General features: G+C 41.2%; 1 pseudogene; it reads right to left on the bottom strand.

Moving 5' to 3' along the window:
- Positions 1-10,222: 10,222 nt before the first annotated feature.
- The window catches only part of LOC128110604 (high affinity copper uptake protein 1-like), a 54,077-nt pseudogene continuing 44,486 nt past the window's right edge, over positions 10,223-19,813 (bottom strand).

Genomic DNA, 19,813 nt, shown 5'->3' on the forward strand with positions numbered 1-19,813 from the left:
CATTTCTTGGTGTTTTATGCTGTTTCAACAAAATCAAATTTTTCAGTAAAATCAAACCCTGAAGAGTTTACCTACCCAATACTATTCTAACTATCTATGGTACTTGTGGAGTTTGTGTAGGGCCCACAGTCACAGATGATGCAAGTTTGGATGAATATGTCGCAATCACAGCTCTAAGAAGGAAGAGGAACAGAAGTCACAGATCTAAAGGGGAAAAAAAAAGGACAAGTTACAAAATCAAATGACAATTCAGGAAAACAGAAAGTAGCTAAGTAGAACCTGGGCAAAAAGTAAGGTAAGCTGGTGGAGGAGGAGGAAGAGCAGGGGGCGGATGCAGCAAGCAGCAGGCAGGTGACAAGCAGGTGTGCCAACAAGGCATGCAGTCATGTATCTGCTCTGGAAAATTCACATGCAGGCTCTGCTTCTGGCTCTGCTCCCCAGGGGACTGGCCTCACTCAGCAAGGCCAGTCGGCGGGGCTGGCTGAAATTCAGCTCGACAGAAAGCGTAGCAGCCATGGACGAGGAAGAGGGTGACGCAGGATTAAGAGCTGTTTGTTTTCCTAAGACCGAGCAAATCATTTGCCACAGCAGCTAAAGGAGGCAAGGGTGCAGCACACTGTGGCCTATTGGCCCCATCTAGCTGACTTCCGTTTTTAGAAATAAGCCTTGGTTGGAACACCGCCATGCCCATTTGTATACAGATGTCTTCGACCGTTTTTGCACCACAATGACAAAGTTAAGTTATTATGACAGAGACCATATGGCCCCCAAGCTGGAAGTATTTACTATTTGGCCTTTTACAGAAAAAGATCTTTGGCCTCTGCTCTAGAAACTATCTAACATAAGCTCCAGAAAATTCTCAGCCCTTCCAATCAGATTAAGTTTTTTATTGCTATCTCTGTGGTCTTGTGCTTGGTATGCGCCACTCTCCATTCATCCTACAGTTATCTTTACATACAAAATAGGGTCATAATAATTTTCCTTCAAACACTGCAACCAAGCCCTCCAGCTCCCATGTCTAGCATCCCGTTATGCTGTGCTGTTTCCACACTGCTGCCTCCCAGAGACCACAACAGTGTCCGGCAACTCTGTTCATGCTTCCCTAGACCCTTCTGTGGCCTTCGCCTTACAAGGGTCTTCAAAGCACAAAGCTTCCCAGATGCCCCTGTCACTGAGTATGGAATGGCCACAGTCTAATGTGAGTGTGGGCCAGTAGCCCTGCTTTGGTTTTCAATTGCATTATTGTCTGGTTTTGCCCGAGATTGCTCCCTGTGCTAAACTCAGAAGCACTTGTCTGGGGCTGCAGTCATGTGCTCTGGAGTAAAGGTTGGCCACTGACTGCTCTCTGTTCATCTAAGATTTTGGGTACCTTTCCAACCCAGAGGCTTTGCAAGTCTTCACTCTTGGAGTCTTCGTGATTTTTTTCAGACATTGCCAGGAAGTTCTGCATTCTAACAAATGACAGGATGTATACTAAAGCAGAAAACTTTCCATGTCTTCTTAGCACTTCTCTCTCTCTCTCTCTCTCTCTCTCTCTCTCTCTCTCTCTCTCTCTCTTTCTCAGTTTTGTGAGTTATTTTGTTTCCCAGCCTCTTCATGAGACAAGTCTCACACTATAGCTCAGACTTAATATTCACCATGTAGGCCAGACAGGCCTTTAACTGTGGTAATTCCCCTGCCTTAGCCTCCCCAGTGCTGAGGCTGTAGGCACGAGTCATAATGCCTCACTCTCCTCACAGACTGTTAACTTTAATCGTATTCAAAAGAGTGATTCCTGTTTACATTTAGACATAGTTTATATAATTAGTAGTGATTGGTGACATTTACTGGGCATTTGCTATATGCTAGCTACTGAGCAATCATTTTGGTCTACTATTATTTTATCTGACTTTCAGTAGTTATTAGCTACTCACCCTTCTTACTCCATGATGAAAAACAAGGAATTAATATGAAAGTAACACAGGTCAAGGTTCTTAGTTCCTAATGTAATAAAGTTTCAACCTATTCGTCCTTTCAGGGTCTCTTAGTCTACAGTCCATGAGCTTGAGAATCACCTATTATCTCTCACCATGAGTAATTGCTGTGGGCTGACTGTATGCAACATACAAAAGGTATTTTAGTGTGACCTGATTTAGAGAGAGAGAGTTGTTGCAGACATCACTAACTTGGCTGCAGCCTTAGAAGAGCAGGGTGTGCTCCTAATCCAGCTGTTCTTCTAGCCTTATAGTAAAGACAGAGATACTCAGGGAGATTGCCTGCACAAAGCAAGGCCGAGGTCAGGTTGGTGGAGCTATCAGCTGAGCAACTGAACTGCAGTATGAAAATTGCTAGCAAGCAATCCAGAAGATGGAAAGGGGCTGCCGAGGCTCCCCGACATGGCCCCTCAAGTCGTGAAGACAATAAATTTCTGTTGTTCAAAACTACCTATCTTGTAGTATTTTATGATGGTATCCTCAGGAAGCTAATACTGGCTATATAAATAGAGAATCTATAACAAAAAAAGAAGTATCATGCATGGACTAGAGATTCTAGAATGGAACACAAACCAGAAGGGACTAGGGACTGTGAGCAATGTTCTAGCCAAACGTGGTGTTGGGTACTTGCAGTTCCATCTGTTCTGGAAACTGAGGTTGAGAGATGGCCTCAGTCAAGTCACTGGAAGCCAGACTGGGTGATACAGTGAGACTAAGTGAAATAAAATGATTTAAAAAACTCTACAGTTACTAAATCATGTATCTGATAATATCCGATTTTAATGAGATGTGTAAGAAAGAAGAGACACAGCACAAAGAAAAGTAAGTGTAAAGAACTCACTATAACAAGGTTACCATTTGGGGATTTGGTGCTAGAGACCTGGGATGAGGTATTTACAGGTAACTAAAATCCCAAATGAAACAAAATAAGAATTGGATATCTTTTGGGAGCATTTTGTCTTATAGCCGAGGCTAGTCACTATGGAGCTGAGACTGGCCTTGAACTCATGTCCTCCTGCCTCTCCTTCTCAGACACTGGGAATTACAGGTGAAAACCATCACATCCAGCCCTACTAGATATAAAGTTTAAAGTTAAATGATAGCCATGTGCGTCACTGTAGAAAGTGACTTACAAAAGATTGAAAAGTAAGCTCAATCCACAGTGTAGGCCATCAGCTATAAATTGCTAGATGTAAAAGAGCAAAAATTGCTTTCTCCTGAGATAACCTACAATCATTATTTACCTAAGGTGAACTCTATCTTTTTCCAATACAGGAATGAGGCATCACGGTCGCCTGCTCTTCAGTCGCTTACGCCAATTATTACTGACTCCCAGGGGCTTCAAGTCAAGGAACAGGCATATTCTTAGATGGAAGTGCTTTCAAGGAGCCTTCGAAATACAGTATACTCAAAGACTTGCTTTTGTCATTTTATTTAGTGTGAAGAGGGTCAATCTGCCTATGGTAATTAGAAGTGTGCATTCAAGAGGCATGCGAAGTCCCAGATGTGAGAATGAATGGCCTGCATTTAAAGCCACACTTTCCTTCTTCTCTTGGCCTCTGCAGCTGCTTGGATTTCTCGTCCTCCAATCATGCATTTCTGACAAATTTTATTCTTTCCTTAAGACAGAGTTTAAGAATCACTCCCCCCTGGCCGGGCAGTGGTGGCACACACCTTTAATCTCAGCACTTGGGAGGCAGAGGCAGGTGAATCTCCGTGAGTTTGAGGCCAGCCTGGTCTACAAAGCGAGTTCCAGGAAAGGCACAAAGCTACACAGAGAAACCCTGTCTCGAAAAACCAAAAAAAAAAAAAAAAAAAAAAAAAAAAAAAAAAAAAAAAAAAAAATCACTTCCCCATGTTGCCTGTGAGGGCCATGTGGATGCCCGGGATCAGGTCAGCCACCTGAGTCCATGTTGGTGGCCAAAGGACATGCTGCAGCTGGGGCCATGCAGATCTAAGTGGCCTGAACTGCTACCTGATGCTATGGTGACATTTGGGGCAGAGCTGCAGCTGAGGGTTATGTCTGAGTCTGTTGCCCTATTGAAGCCAGGGTCAGTTGATGTTCAAGGTTCCTGTTACAATGAAAGGCCATGTGGATACCCAAGATCTGGGGCCAAATTAGTGTCCAAGGGCCATGCTGCTGCTGGGGTCGATCTGAGCGGCCTGCACTGCCACCTGGGGCAATGATGACATTCAGACCCATGCTGCGGTGTAGTGGTATTTGCTCCGCCCATGACCTTGGGCTATACAGCCCAAAGGAGGTGGTGCTACCTGCCCTTTCTCCCTGCTCCTGCTGGCGAGGTGGATTCACTCCCGGTCAGATCAGAGGATAACTTCAGCTGTCTACTCCATTCTGTGTTCGGGAGTATTAGAATCCGCCTCGCAAGCAGGATCAGGGAGAAGGGGCATGTGACCCTTCTCCACTGCCTCCTTTGGGTTGTATAGCCCAAGGTCATGGGCAGAGCAAATACCACTACACTGCCGAGGACCCTATCTGGGTCCACTGTCCCACTGCAGCCAGTGTCTGTGTTGCCAACAAAGGTTATACGGAAGCCTGGGGTCTGTGTGTAGCCTGTGCCCTTGTTGGTGTCTGGGATGTATGCCACCACCACAGCCATCCTGGTCTGAGTGGCCTGTGCTTCTACCCGGAGCCAAGATGTCATCCGGTCCCAAGCTGCTGCAAAGGGTCATGTCTAGTTCTGGGGTCCTGCTGCAGATGGGGTCTGTGGCCAGTGTTGCCTCATGGGGCCATGGGAATCATGCATGATTTCCATGCATGCTAAGCCAGCCCTGGCCTTTGCTGGCCTAGGGATATCTTGTCCTTGCCCCTCGTTGGACGCTGCAGCAGGAGAGCTGGCACTGACCCTCCTCATGGAAGAGCTGCCCCCACCCCCTGCACTCGGGAGAGATGGTACCACTCCTCACCATGAGTGGGGAAGAGCTGATCCTGATGGCATAGGCATAGAGGAGCTGGATCTGCCTCTTGTCTGAGGGGTTTGGCCCAAGTGGCCTGGACTCACCAGCTCAACTACCACACAGGGCCACAGCCAGGCCTGGGGTTGGCCTACGCTAACATCTACCCCTTCTAATGACCTGCTGGAGCTTGTGAAGGGACTGGTCCTCTAGAATGATAACTGCAGGGTCTCCATGACACTGGTGGCTGTGGGATATTGGAGAGGAGTTTTTATGGTGATATTTTATTTGTACTGAAATGTGATTTGTATTTTAATAAATAAAGTTGCCCAGGAGTCAGAGCTATTAGAGCGAAAGCTGGGCAGTGGTGGTGCACGCCTTTAATCCCAGCACTTGGTAGGCAGAGCTAGGTAGATCTCTGTGTGGTCAAGGATACAGCCAGCATTGGAGATACATGCCTTTAATCTCAATACCAACCATAGAAGACCTGGAGGTCTGTACAGACAGGCAGTGACGAGGCAGTCATGTGGTTGGGTTTACAACCAATGAGAAGGAAGAACAGAAAGTCTATATAAAGACAAACACACAGGAAGTAAGTCTCTTTCTTAGCTGAAGCAGGAAGGGTAAGGCTCTTAGCTCTGACCTCTTGGACTTTTATCTTTACATTGGCTCTGTGTTTCTTATTTAATAAGACGGTTACTTCTACAAGTTTTGGTGAGGATCCAGTGATAATGGTGTACCAGAAACCAGAGGCCTTGAACCAGACCAGTGACTCATTGCAAAGAACACTTGCAAGTAAAGTTGTTTGGACAAAAGGGTAGACTGTGTGACACACAGCAGCTCCAAATGCCACCAGGACGAATGAAGAGGTGTTGGAGAGGCAGGAAAGATGGAGGAGTGAAGAGGATTTTGTTGTTGTTGTTTTTCTTGTTTGTTTGCTTGCTGGCTTTTATTGGTTTTATATTTTTTTAAATTTTCATTTGGGGAGCCACTGCAGGGGAGAAAGTATGATATGGAGGGAATGGGACATGAGCAGAACCAGGGTACAAAGATTCAATAAAGAAATCATGTTGGAAAAAAAAAAAGAATCCCTCCCCCTGTGAAACCTTACAAAGTGCCCATTTTTGACCCAAGGCTGCAATTCTCTCCCTTGGTCCAGCAATATACTTTTCACTGTTGCTTCCTACAATATCTGGAGATCTATGTGCCAGCCTGAAGAGCATGAGTCCCTGCAGCAAGATTTCCACTTAAATATCTAGGATCTAGCACACTATCTGACTCATGAAGCCACATGTTAAGCTCAGTGGCTAGGATACCAGAAACATACCTAGCTAGAGTAAAAATAGACAAGTGGACTGCAGAGGAAAGACTAAAGACCTTCTGTACCATCAACAGAGTAGCAAAGCAACCTACCAAAAAGAGAGACAGCCTTCCTGACTGGGGTGAAGTGGTATCTCAAAGTAATTATAATTTGTGTTTCCCTGATGGCAAGTAATACTGTACATATTTTAAAATAGTTACTAGTCAATTGTGCTTCTGTTTTGGGAAACTACCTACACACGTCATTTGCTCATTTGTTGACTGACATTTTTACCTCCTTGGTATTTAATTTCTTTGTAAATTTTGGATGATTAGTCCCTTGTCTTAAGTGTAGCTGGTACACTTAAGATTTTCTGTGGGTTGTCTGTTTGCTTTGCTGGGTGTTTCTTCTGCAGTAGTGTCAGAACAGCTTGCTTCAAAAATCTGATATCAAATATTAGAGGACGTGGAGAGCAAGGAAACTTTACTTACTGTTGGTGTGGGTACAAATTAATACAGCTATTGCCGAAACCAGTGTGGAGATTTCTCATAAAATTAAAAATTAGAGCCACCATATGTCCTGACTATTTCACTCCTGGGCGTACACCAGTTTAATTCCATATCCTACCATAGAAATATTCACAACCCTGTGTTTATTGCTACTCTGTTTACTGTTACAAATAATTAGGATCAACTTTGTTGTCCATCAGCAAAAGAATAAATAATGAAAACACTATATATAATATATTACTATTCACTCTAAAGAAAAAAGCAATCACAAAATTTGCAAGGAAATGGATGGACTTAGAAGGTATAGCATTAAGTAAGACCACACAACCTCAGAATGAAAATAAAAACATTATGATTGCTCTCATATTCAGTACCTAGCCAATAATATATGCACACACACACACACACACATATGTACATGTGGGTACAATGTAACAAGAAGAAATAGAAGAAGAAGGAGCAAATATAGAGATTCACAAAGGACTGAATGCAGGTAATAGATACAAATCGTGAAAGAGGGTAAGGACTAATTGTTTCTCTAGTTCTAACTGTCATGGATTAGTTTTGGTGGTGAATAAGCACATAAATATATATTCAGCTGTGAAAGTGTAAAATCCAAGGTGAAGCTTCATAGAGTCAGGATGCCTACTCTAACTATATAGAAGTTCATTAAGATGTATAGACTTTTGGCTTGGTTAGTTTTGGTGGGTGATGTTTGTTTATTTCCAAGTTTTTATAGATAGTTAATTTTTTAAAAAAGAAAATATTCACAAGATAGACATTATAAAATGAGATAATTTTCAAAATCTATCATGAACTACCATAATCTAATATAAAAAAATTATAATTAAATTAAAATAAGCTTGTCCTCAACATAACAAAAATGACCAGCAGGTACATGAAAAGATGTTACTAGTTGTCACAGAAATGTAAATCAAAACCACTATAAGGTATGGTCTTACATCTATTAGCATGGTTGTCATGAAAAAGTTCAAAGATAAGAGTTGGTGACAATGAGTAAAGACTGGAACTTTTGAAGATTATTGGCAGAGGTGTACAAGGTGGCTGCTTCTCTTCCTAATGAGGGAGGCTCATTAGAAAGTTAAAAACCAGGGCTGGAGAGATGGCTCAAGGGTTAAAAGCATAGAAAGCCCAAGTTCAGTTCCCAGCACCCACTTTGAGTCCTCCTAACCACCGGCAACACCTACTCCAGGGGATCCAATGCCCTCTTCTAGACTCTGTGCACATCTCACTTGCACGTGCACACACCCAACATGGACACACATATATACACATGACTAAACATATAATAAAACATTTTAAAAGTTAAAAATCAAAGTACCATATCGGTCAACTATCTCTCTGCTGTATCAAAAAGGCTATAGTTGAGATATTATCAAAGTGTTAGCACACCCATGTTCATTCATAACAGCAATAATAACTACAGCCAAATCAGAGAAACACCAGCAGTGTCTGCAGAGAGATGGATGAGTAGAAGAAAGAATAGGTGCTGTATGTTTGCAGTAGAATATTTCTCAGCTTTGAAGAAAAACAAATCTTGCAATATGCAGCAATTGGTGAGGACATAACGCTCTGTTAAATAAGAACATCACAGAAGGACAAATACCATGTGATTCCATTTATGTGAGGTATCTACAGTAGCCAAGCATTAGGTAAAAGAGTGTGTGGTGGTTGCCAGGAGTTGGAGGATAAGGAAATGAAGAGTTGCCCATCAACAGATAACATTGAAGTATTCAAGGTGCATAAGCTTTAGAGGTTGTCCATACAGCACTGTGTCTATAGAAAACAATACTATGCTGTGCATGTAAACATCTATGCGCTGAGTACATTCTGTTAGTGTTTCCTACTACATGAAAGTAATACAATAAAAAAAAATGGGTGAACAAGAAAATGAGGAAGATGTTAGAGAAATGTGAAAGAATTTGTCAGTGTTATCTAGATACGATCAAGGGTAACAGTGAGAATGAAGAAACGCTGAAAGCTGACTCTTTGTCTATTTTGTGTTTAAAGAAGGTCTTGTTAGGAAATGAAGCCAAGGCCAAGTTTTTTGGGTTTTGTTTTTCTTTTTCTTTCTTTTTTTTTGAGGCTGTCCTGGAACTCTCTTTGTGGACCAGACTGGCATCAAACTCACCGAGATCCATCTGCCTCTACCTCCCAAGTGCTGGGACTAAAGGCATGTGGCCAAGATCAGGTCAAGAATGAGTTTACTGAGGTGGGTACAAGAAGCACCCGGCAGCCCTCCATAATTCAACCCTCTAAAAGCTGATGAACGATATTTTGAATTCTGTTGATTCATTATATGGACTGAGTCCTTTTCCATTGCTTTTCTTGGCATCATTACAATCAAACACAGGCCACCATGCACTTTAGAGAATACAATGGCCTTATTTTCAGTTCATTTCCCTGCCTTGAGTATTTTTCCCCATTCATTCATTTCATACACTGCTTTTTTGTGCCATTCTTTTGTTCTTTGTTGGCCTACAGATGAAATCTGATTTTCCTTAACCAATACTTTAATTTTTAAAAAGTTGCTTTTATTTCTTGTGTATGTGAGGAGGGAGTAGAGAGGTCAGAGGGCAACCTGGTTGCTGCAGAAGTTAGCTCTCTCCTCCCCCCATGCCTGTTTTGGGGACTGAACCTAAGTTGTTAGGCTTGGCTGCAGGCCTCTCTATACCTGTTGATCCATCTCGCCATTTCTTTACGTACACGCTAATGGATCCTTTAAATTCACTCACTAGACAAACCACGTTTCTAGTTACCTATCTTATCATTCCCAGTAAGTCTTTTTCTTTTCATTTTATTCATTTGAATAGATACAATCCAGAAGACATATCAAGAAATCTGATTGGATTTTTTTCTTTGAGGGAATATTTGGAGTACTTATCACCAACTGCGAACAGAAGAGTTTGATCTGCACACCTCAATTCTTTCTTCTAACTTTTTTTTCCATCTTAATATTTTTAGGAGCTGCCTGCAAATTCTTGTGACTCTATAGCTCCATTAAGGTCACTTGCTATGCAGGTGTGCTGGTGCCAGACTCCACTGAGCTGTGTCCACTGACCTGGGACATCACAGATTTCCTTCTCTAAGAGGTAGTGCAAAGTGTATGGATCTACTGTATCACTGTCACTATCAATAGCATGTTATTGATCTCATGACATTCACATGCGTGTGTTGTCACCCGCTTTCATGTTTAGCCATCCTGCTTGACTGGATTATCTGCTAGTAATACAGACTCATCATGTGTCCCTGTATTACCAGGAAAAGGTTAGAATTACACATATACTGTAATTGTTTCTCTGCAAAGCTCAAAACCACAGTGTGTCAAACTGAAATACTTGTGTGAGATATGCACTGTGAAGGAGATTCCCTGTTATTTCTCTGGGATAGAGGAAGCTAGGCTTTCAAGATAGACAAGCAAGTATTGGATGGTTGTCTTCTTGGTTCAGTTTGTCCATACAAAATACTGGAATCTGGGAATCCTGCATAACTTATACTTCTTTCTCTTAGTTCTGTAAGTCAAACTGTCGCAGGTCAGCCTTCAGCATGGTCAGGCTTGGCTGAGGACCCTCTTTCCTGGTTTGTAGGTGGCTATCTGCTCACATGGCAGAAATATAAGAACAATATTTATAACATGAGAACCACACTCTCTTGACTTCGTTACATAGAACTATTTACCAGGGGCTCCAAAACTATCAGGACAGTATTAGATTTCAACCCCTTAAACTAGGAGTATCAATTGATTGATTAGTAGCTGAGATAATGGACTCATAATATTACAGAGATTCTTGAAGTCATATATTGGGGAGATTTTGCAAAGCTCCCCTTTGGTACCATAGGCTAGATTGAAGAAGTCATTTTCATGACTTAATTCATCAGCCTCTTATTTCCTATATTGAAACTCTTTTGATTTTAGTTTTTCTCAACTGACTTCTGATAGGTGCACCAAACTTTAATAATTTACAATGAGAACACTCTGTTCAAGTAACCAGTTGTGTTACTCTACATTTCTTAATTTCCAGGCCTATCAACCTATTCCCATACTTATAAATATTCCCAAATAAACAGATTGTTATCATCCATGCTGCTAAATAACACACTCAGAGTAGTTTAACCCTGAGAACACTTGACACTTGGGCTGAGCTCTCCTTGCATAGACCCTAACATATGTTGACACCAAGAACAACAGAAGGTGCCTTAAGTGGATACATTGTGCCTTGCATTGTGCCTTAAAAATCTCATTTCACAGCCAGGCACCTGAGATATGACTGTTGCCAGCTGGATTTTTCTCTGGCTCTGAAAAGCAATCCACATGTAAGGATATAGAAACTTCTAGATCTTTTTAAAGGAGATGGTCAGAAATTTGAAGGGAGATAGACTGGACTTCTGATTGCAGCCCACACATGACCTTTCCAGCACTGAATTTGAGTTTGTGATTGACACTGTGGAAATATTCTTCACAGGATACTGGATGGCCTGTGTGTCGTACATACATGCCCAGGTTGCAAAGTACTGTAAGGAGTTCTTCCCTAGTGCAGTGTCCACAGACTCCGGTTTTAAAGGATTAAGAAGTGTCTTCCTCCATGCCAAGCAGCAGCTAGCAAGACCATGCTTAGTATTTCTCCGGTGTAGCCCAGAGCTTCAGCCATCTGCGTGGGCACTCCCTGTCTCCCCATGAGTCTGGGAGTAGGCAGCAAGAGAGACTGACACAAACATGTTCATGCTCATGCTTCTTGCTGTACCATGCATGATTAATGATGTCCTTTGTCTCTTCACCAGGACTGTCCTGTCTTCTGCCATCACCAATGAAGCAAAAAACAGACTAGCTTATTAGTTCAAAATAAAGTCAAATTCCACTTAACAAATATTTGACACCATGTGTATCCCAACTACTACAGAGAGGCACCCAGCGTCATGTGTTTCTTCTGTTAGCTGAAGGGCTTCAGAAATACAAAAGCGTGCTACTTTATTCTGTTCTTTTTATAGTCTAAGAAAATAGTCCATATATTTCAGGAAGGCGTTAGCACTGTTTATTGACTGAATTAGTGAAAGTATCAATACTCACTGATTTAAACATTCATTTGAAAACCTTGGAAACAGATGGACATATTTTGTGCCTGAAATTCTGAGTCATTAAGAATTGTATTGTCTTTACTGTGAGTATTAAATAAGTCAGGTTTGGTGAGGTCGCTCTTCGCTTATAGATTCTCATAATTAATTGAATTCGTCTCTACTTCTTAATTTCCAAATCACTTATTTCTTAAACCACATACAACCTCTGTCCTCTGGGCTATTTTTCTCATATGAAGAATAGTTGAAAATAGTTGCAGTTTTCTTAAACCATTTTGCCTTGATAATAAACAGGTGGATTAAAATAAAACACTCATGTCCACTAAGTTTAAAGCACCCCTCCCTCTCCTGCTTTCATGTCTGCTGTGTTATTGGGTGGTACTTGGGACCTAGTATCTGACATTCAGCAAGTGCTCTACTACTACAGCCCAGCCCTTCTCTTGCTATCTGAAGTACAGGTACCATGGCTAACATCTGTAATTGGCAGAGAACTTTGTGTAGGAAATGGCTTCGAAGGATCCTCTCCTCAACTTTTGTTCTGTCTTTCTGGAACAACGATGTTCAGCATTGTTATTAGTGATTCTTACAGCAGAGAAGATAGTAAATTTTCAGATTAATAGCTGTTTCCAAACAATAAGAGGTCTCCCATACTTACATGGAGACATTCAGCAATTCGATTGTCTGTCTCTATCCAGGAGAGATTAATTCTGGGACCCTAGTGAATATCTAAACCCATCAATGCTGAAGTCCCTTGTATACATTGATATAACATTGCACACAACCTATGTGTTCCCACTACTCACTCTAGATTGCGTAGAAAAATTAACACCTTGATGGTGCAATGGAAGTAGGTTTTACACTGTATTATATAGGGAACAATTCAGACACAAAGTCTGTACATGTTCAATACAAATACATTTTGGTTTCCAGTTGGCAGTTGTTCAACAAGGAATACTTGCAGGAATACAACCTGCAGATATGAAGCACTGATCCTTCATGTCCTTGTAAACTCCTTGCTGTCTCTTCAAGCCTTACCAGCATCCAGTCTCTGTTCCCACAGCTGGCACTCATGGTTTGCTGGCTCTGCCCTAGCCAGGCTTGGGGCAGACCATTAAAGTAAACCAGTGGATGGGAACCAAGTGAAATGATCCAGAGTGATGGGTTTGCCAGCCTCTGAAGTAAGAGCTCAGCTCCTTGATTTTGGAAGGACAGAACACGTTTTGGTTTCAATTTTCTCATTTGTGGTACAAAATACCTCAAGATTTAGTCAAGGATTAAGCCTGTGGTTTAACTTCCTTCTTCCTAAGAGCATGAAGTGTTTGAGTCAAGCCACCAACCCATATCCCTGTAAATGAAACCTATTTGCATTTCTCATGTGTGTAAGCCCAGTAAATGCTGATTGCTTCCAGCTCACTGACACAGAACCATTCTGCTTCCATTCTGTTACCAAATAACAAAATCTCAAACAGAGGCCGTCTGTGGGCTTAACAGGAAGCATGACTCACGCCTGGAACCCAGAGAGCCTAAAAAACTGCAGCCGTGCTCCTAACTGCTGAAAACGTCTGTTCCCATCAGCTTTGTAACATATGTTCCAAGTGGTGGTCTTTCCTGCAGGCTTTTCTAGGGACTGTGGTTAAGGACTAAGCAGAATGTAATAGTTCCTAACCACAGTGTCCTACTGGCCCCAGTGGAAGCATGCTCATAGAACTTTATATTTATTTTTCAGCAACCTTGCTATGTATTACAATTTTTTTTCCTGTTTTTAAAATGTCAACAACCAACCAACAAACATCACACTAAAAATTATGCTTCACATTGGTTTAATCACTCCACTCATACATGGTAGTGGACTTCAGGTGAAGTGTGATAATCCGGCCTCAGCTTTTGTGTCTAGTGAACCTTTCTCCCCTTGCCTGTTAATTCATTTGTTTTGTGATAAGAAAATGGCTTCAGCTAATTCCAAAATGCCCATCTCTAGCTTCTGCATTTATGAAACTATAGAAGAAAAATGTCACACTTTATAGATTGAACAGCATTGCATCACGTGCCTGTCTCTTCAATAGTCATAAATAACCAGGCATTTCTTGGATCTGTGCAAAGTGCAGGCAGGCTGGACTAGGCCACTTAGCCCTTTCAACTCATTCCTTGCAGTCCCAGGGTCCCATGGCATGGCTCTTACATGATATACACACGGAACAAAAACACAGGGCCGCAGCCACAGAAAATCTAATTTAGCCCCCAAACTGAGCCTTGTGTTCGTGACTCCAAATTCAGCAAAATTTTCTTGTAATTTCTCCAGTTCTCTTAGACTGTCTGTTCATTTCTGTTTCACAGAAGCTCTTTGCGACGAAACTGCTCCTGGGCTTCCGCTTTGTGTATATTTTTCCCCTCGAAAGTTCTAATCTAGTTTCTGCAACATCAGGACCAAAAATAATTCAGTTGCTTTAAATGCCATATGGAATAAATAAATGTTTCAAAACAGATCAAATTTAATTTCTTATAAAAATTCTCAGCATTGGTTACTCTGATTAAATATGTAAGGGCAGCAAAGGCCACAGCATTGGCAGGCCTATAAAGGAGAAAAGAAAGGAATTAGAAAGCAAAAGACTAAAGTCGCTTTATGAATTAGAAAGTGATGTGGAATTGTTATTTTTATAGCTTCCCAGAATAAAATAAAAACTATGGGCTTGCAGCTGAAAATTGGCTGGTGATCACAGCCTGGCAGGGTGCAAGGGCGCATGCGCTGTGGATGGAGAGAGCGTGGGTTCTCAAGCATACCGCAGTACACATTGAAAACAGCTACATTTGGAGGAAAATGGTACCAACCATTTCAATAATACTCAGGGAACAAACTCCTAGCCAGCCAGCACTGCGTCCCAGGTGTTGAAAGGGAATCAGAAAAACAGGAGGAAGAGATGGCGCTTATCAGACTGGAGCTCCTTCTGTGAAGTAAAATTAAAAAACAAACAAACAAAAAAAAAAAACAAAAAAACGCAAGCCTGATCATAGAGGAAGGGCGACTGCACTGGCTGGAGGGGCTTCTCAGCGATGATATCTACTATGTGCAGAGAAACAGTGACTGACGATAGTGTCTACGACTTTTCTATTACCGAGCACAAAAGCCAAAAACAAGTTATTAATCAAACATAAATTTAATTTATGAATAGTGTACAGGGGGAATGGGAAGATATGCATGTCAGGAAGAGCCAATATGCTAGGTGTGCTTTTCCATCAGCTTTCCTTTTGAGCGCCGTGGGGTCTCCTCTGCATTAAGATTTTGAATGTCTTTGTCAAACATCCAGTTAGGTGGAAGTGCAGAACATCCACGGTTGTCACCTCCAGGGCCGCGCTCTTGTGGATTCAGATTCCGCTTTGATTAGTAACTCGGGAGGAAGGGATTTGTATTTGATACCTATAAACACACGCACACACACACACACACACACACACACACACACACACACACGTATATGTATATGAATGCAGATTTTGTTTTTCCTCTACTATCCACAAGGAATAGAAATTGTTCTATTTTCGATAGATGTAGAGAGGGAGTTCTTTACTTCTTATCTGCCAGCTTCCTGTTAGTCACCAAGAGATGAAGATACAGGGTTTCGTGTGTGTGTGTGTGTGTGTGTGTGTGTGTGTGTGTGTGTGTGTGTGTGTTGTCTTAAAAAATTTTATAATAAAGCAACACCAAATTCGTGATCAGTTATAATACACAGAAATAGTCATTATAAACCACAGTTACAGCTTCTATGAGAGGAGGGAAGTGGGAGCGATGACTGTAGAGCTGGGGAGGTCTGCAGATGGTTTCACTGAGGGTTGGGTGACTCACTCAGCTGAGGAGAGGAAGTGAGAGAGATTTCCAGGCAGGAGACCTACTTACAAAGATAGAGGCCATGAATACTGATGGGGCTGAACGGAGACACCCCATCTTTTTAAAGTTTCTTTCTATATAAATGGCCTCCAGAAACTTGATTGTGAACTGATCAGTACATATTTTTGAATAAGAACATCCAAAATATGTGCAATTTCCTGATGTTATCACTGTCATCAAATATTGTAAATGCAGATAAAGCTTAACTTGTAACTAATTAAAAACCCAATGTCATCTGAGTGATAATTGCTACCAGTTATTGATTGTGGTAGTTTGAATGTAATTGGCTGCTGTAAGCTCATAGAGCATGGCATTACTAGGAGGTGTGGCTTTGTTGGAGTAGGTGTGGCCTTGTTGGAGAAAGCATGTCACTGTGGGGGTGGGCTTTGAGGTCTCCTTTGCTCAAGTTTTGCTCAGCATGACACTCAGTTCACTTCCTGTTGCCTATGGGTCAAGATGTAGGACTCTCAGCTCCTTCTCCAGCACCATGTGTGCCTGCATCACACCATGTTGCACCATGATGATAATGGACTAAACCTCTGAAAATGGAAGCCACTCCAGTTAAACGTTTTTCCTTTATAAGAGTTGCCTTGGTCATGAAGTCTTTTCACAGTAATCGAAACCCTGAGACACTGTTCAAAGAGTTATTTCACAAATGGTCCAGTGACTTTCTTTTTTCTTTCTTTTTTAAAAAAAATGTGTGTATGTTAGTTTACAGCATTTGGAATAACAGTCTAGAGAAGAAAGAGCCATTAATCCCATTTTGCTAATGAGAAAAATGCAAGTGCAGATATACATTTTAACTTTGTTTCCCTATAACCCATGTGTGGTACTTCAGAACTACAGGCAGTAGACAGCACAGAGGCCAGGTCTGATTGTGATTTTAAAGACATTTTGTGACTTGTTTGATGAATACTACATGAAAGATTATAGAGAAGTGCTTGTCTGTGTGTGTGTGTGTGTGTGTGTGTGGAGAGAGAGAGAGAGAGAGAGAGAGAGAGAGAGAGAGAGAGAGAGAGAGAGAGAGAAGGAGAACAGATTTGTTGAATGTCATAACTAAAAAATATATTTGTCTCACTCCTAGGTTCACAGTGGAGACAGCTATTTAAAAAAAGACAAATTAACAAGAGAAAGACATGCAGATTTTCTCAACGTAAGTTTTACACAATCTGAGAGCCTTTGTAAATGTAGAACAAAAGAAATAGGAAATCTGTTTTGTTTTGTATCTTTTTATAAACAGAATCTCATTATTTATTTATGCTGGCCTGTAACTCAAGGGCTCAAGTGATGCTCTTGCCTCAGCCTCCAAAGTGCTGGGACTATCGGCAAAATGCTTAGCTAAATTCTCCATTTCTATGCTTAGGGTTGATGAGGAGTGCACTTCCTGCAGATACATGACTGAAAACAGAAGAGCGGCTTACTGCTGATTCATGGGGCGCATGGCTGGATCTGCTTGAAGTCTTCCTTGAACCCCCATGACTTTTAGGACATAAAGGAGAACATCTCTGCAGTGAGTTCCACCACATGCTTTAGGTGAAGGTCACAGTACCTCTAAGGCGAACTTCAAGTGTCAGTGGTGGGAGAAGGAGACAGTGACCTTGGAGCTTCAGCTATTTCGTCAAATGCCACTGTGCCATATTTTGGGACAGCACCACATGAATTCTATCAATGGTAACACAATTTCCTCCATTACTTCAGATCAATGTTTTGGTGCTTAAAATAATTGTTAAGCCATTGCTTAAAACAAATGACTTCAGAAAGGCTTTTAAAGTTGCTATTGATTAGATACCTCTGTATTTTTTCTCAATTATTTTTTAAAAGAGCGTTTTCCGCCGGGTGGTGGTGGCGCACGCCTTTAATCCCAGCACTCGGGAGGCAGAGCCAGGCGGATCTCTATGAGTTCGAGGCCAGCCTGGGCTACCAAGTGAGTTCCAGGAGAGGCGCAAAGCTACACAGAGAAACCCTGTCTCGAAAAATCAAAAAAAAAAAAAAAAAAAAGAGCATTTTCCAAATTCTGTATTCATAACACTTTTTTATATAGAAAATTTGGACCAAAAGAAAAATTCATTGGAAAAAATATCACACAAGCCTATTGAGTAATGCAAATAAAACAGTGCAGTTTTGATGTGTTCCCTTCACCAGTTATGGGATATTTGTCTTCTCTACATAGGTGTCATCCTTTAGTTAAGGCCTCCCTCTACCTACCCACCCCTTTCCAGATCAGCTGCATTTTCACTTGAGTCTGGTAGTTATATTTATTTTTTGTTGTCTTAAAAATATATTAATTTCATCAGATTAACATTAAATCTATTTTTTAAATTTACAAGCATTCATGCATGTTGTGGGATAATCTTTTTGTACACTGTAAAGATGTGTCTCTGCCTAAGGTGCCTTCTGATTGGTTTATTAAAAAGATGAATGGTCAAAAGCTAGGCAGGAGAGGATATGTGGCACTTCCAGGCAGAGAGAGGAACTGGGAGGAGGAGTCTATGTGTGTGGATTTTGCCAGCAGAATCAGAGCAAGTTGGACATGCCATGCTAAGGAAAAGTAAAAAGCCACGTGGCAGAATGTAGATTAAAAAATATGGGTTAACTAATTACAAGAGCTAGTTGGAAACAAGCCTAAGCTAAAGGCCAAGCTTTTATAATTAGCAAGAAGTCTTCATGTCATTATTTGTGAGCTGTCAGGGTGCATACCTGTGTGTGTTTGTATGTGCGTATATGTGTATGTACATACAGGAGTTCATATGGCATGGCATGTGAGCTCAGAGGACAATTTGTGGAAGTAGGGTCTCTCCTTCTGTGGATTCCAGAAATTTAATGTGAGTGTTCAGGCTTTAGAGCAAGCGCCTTTACCTGCTGAGCCATCTTGACAGCCCTAAATATATTTTTTGATTCTCTAGAGAAAAGAAATTTCTAGTCCTTTGCAGGAACATTTTTTTTTAATAATTTCTTTAGAAAGTCTCCTTTTTTTAATGAAGGTTCTAATCCTATTTCTTTGTTTTTCTAAATGAGACCTATATTGTTTTTGAAAATCTTTGAAAGCTGAAAAAGAATGTTATTTTACCCAGTCAGCATTAAGTTAGAGATGTTTGCCTACACACCAGAAAGAAAGTTCTATAGCTATTGAGAAGAATGGCATGTACTGACATTCATATAAAAATATGTAGGCCTCCAGGACCAGGTTCGCAAAGGAGATAGAGAAATCACCAAGACTTTGTGCCTAAGCCAAGTATGTGTGAAACATGGAGCTTTACGTGTTTATACACTTCAAGACTAGATGCAGTTCACTACTGGGGCTCTTGGCATATACCTTCTGGGGACTAGAGTGAAGTACGATATTGGAGATAGGCTAGAAAAAGGAGTTAGATTATGGGCATTGCCAATGTCATTTAAGGAATATAAGATTTTCGACATGGAATTCAGCAAACATGGATTAAAAACCTAATAACTTTACTGTAGTTTGCTTCTCATTTTATTTTTATTTTTGCCACTACCAGGGATTAAAAGTAGAGCCTCATACATGCTGGCAAGCATTCTCTGTAATTCAACTCCAACATCTAGCAGTCATTGTAGTTTCATTATCTGTAATAATAATTACAACTAACATTTATTTCCTAGAGTTGAATAATGTCCTTGACAGGGGAGAAAGATGTGGTATAAAATTAGGAGCATAAGCTCCCCAAGCGTGGTCCTGTTCTTAAAGCATTTTCCATGAAATCCTTAGAGGGATGATGGAGGTCCTTGGCAGGGGGAGGGAGTGTGTGCTGTTACATCATAGATCTTTGAATAACAGGACTAGGAGTTATCTGTTCTCTCTCTGTGCTGACATTTGCATTCATGGCGCACAACTCAAGGCTGATGCTCTTCCTTGTGCTTCACAGAAATAAAGGCGACAGAACAAAATGTTCTAGCAATTTCCACGTGCCGTAAAAAGTATTGGCCTTTATCCATAAGAGAGGGAATTATAAAAATATTGGCTTTTTTTTTTACTTAGTTTGTGTTAAGGCATGGGAACTATTCATAATGAACAGCTGCTAATCATCTAGACATAAGAGTAGTTCCAATGAAATGTATTAGTGTGGTTGCTTCAGTGCGAGAAGAACCAGCCACATTTTAAAGGAATCATTGGCTTTACTAGCATGGC

Source organism: Peromyscus californicus, unplaced genomic scaffold, assembly GCF_007827085.1.
Source record: "Peromyscus californicus insignis strain IS unplaced genomic scaffold, ASM782708v3 Scaffold_15__1_contigs__length_86483966, whole genome shotgun sequence".
Lineage (NCBI taxonomy): Eukaryota > Metazoa > Chordata > Mammalia > Rodentia > Cricetidae > Peromyscus > Peromyscus californicus.